The sequence below is a fragment of the Odontomachus brunneus genome, unplaced genomic scaffold (assembly GCF_010583005.1).
Source record: "Odontomachus brunneus isolate Ranch 3 - 2012 unplaced genomic scaffold, Obru_v1 Obru_scaffold_250, whole genome shotgun sequence".
Lineage (NCBI taxonomy): Eukaryota > Metazoa > Arthropoda > Insecta > Hymenoptera > Formicidae > Odontomachus > Odontomachus brunneus.
In genome coordinates, this window is record NW_022639700.1 from 192,625 (window position 1) to 194,170 (window position 1,546).

The window sequence follows — 1,546 nt, forward strand, 5'->3', positions numbered from 1 at the left end:
ATATTAAAAATGATTTTCAAAAACTGGCTCATGCATATCTTGAAGAGCAATTTAAATATAAAGGGCGGAGATACCGGAAAAACATCCTGAACCTATTAAATTCCCCGTGGTACAAACAATATAAATTTTCTAAGAGAGACGAAATTTCTTTAATTGCTAGAATTAAATCCTACCATGTATCTACCAGCACACACTTGATAGATAAAAATATTATTAATGATGAAACATGTGTATGCGGGGTCAGTCCAAGGAACTGGCAACATATTTTATTTAATTGCAACAGATACACACAAGCGTCCAACAATTTAATAATCAACCTCATTAAAATTTTCTCGGTGGGACGATATTTTCCCTAGAGCTTTTACTCAAGATATTAACATATTTACAACTATAGCAAAGTTTCTGAAACAAACAAATCAAATAATTTAAATAAATATACAACATACGATGGCAGCACCTGTCTGAGTAATGGCGTTGGGGCACTGATACGCCTCTAGCCAAATATTGAAGGAAGGAAGGAAGGACATAACTGCATATGCATAGCATAAGACCATATGTACCAATGAGCATCGAGTATTAAGTCGCCATATTGGTGTTCGATGCTTAATATTCGATGCTCATTGGTCCATACGATCTTATGCTATACATATGCAGTTATGTCAATTTATGTGCGATAGCCCTAATTGTCGTAAACATCCATGAATTATAGCTTTTCACAAAATGTCGTATGCGATATTCGAGAAGTAGGGCCAATATTCGATTTTCGAGAAATAGGGCCCAGCAGTGCAGCTGAAAAGTGGTGGGAGCGTCCCAGATGCGCACATTGACAAACGGACATAGCCAACCACAACGTCGTATGCCTACAGATATTCTAGAGACTCTATAAACAACGACATATGATTGGATGTGTCCGTTTGTCAATGTGCACATCTGGGACTCACTCAAGGCTGCGTTTAGATTCCCCACCCGGGTGTATTCTATTATTAGAAGTGCTATAGTATATGTGACATATACTATAATGTTTCTAGTAATAGAGTGCACCCAGATGAGGAATATGAATGCACTCCAAAGTGGTCTGTTCTTTGGTCTGTTCTTTTCAGCTGCACTGTTGAACTAGTGCAATAAGTTAAAGTGAGACAAGTATATGTATTTTTACTCTAACTTATTGCACCAGTTCAGTAATGCAGCTGAAAAGAACAGACCACTTTTCAGTTGCACTGTTGGGTAGCGATCATGAATCTTTCACGTGAACTTCATTTTCATTTTTCACTTTTCACTGTAAGTTATTTCACATAAACAGTGAACAATGAAAATGTGGAAAGCAATATTTGTGTAATAGATTATTAAAATTAAAATGTAATTACAGTATACACAATGTAATTGTAACACATTACATTTGTAACACATAATGTAACACATTAATAAGCATTATACAACTTAAATTTATAGTTATAATATAATATAATATAATATAATAATATAATATAATATAATATAATAATATAATATAATATAATATAATATAATAATATAATATAATATAATA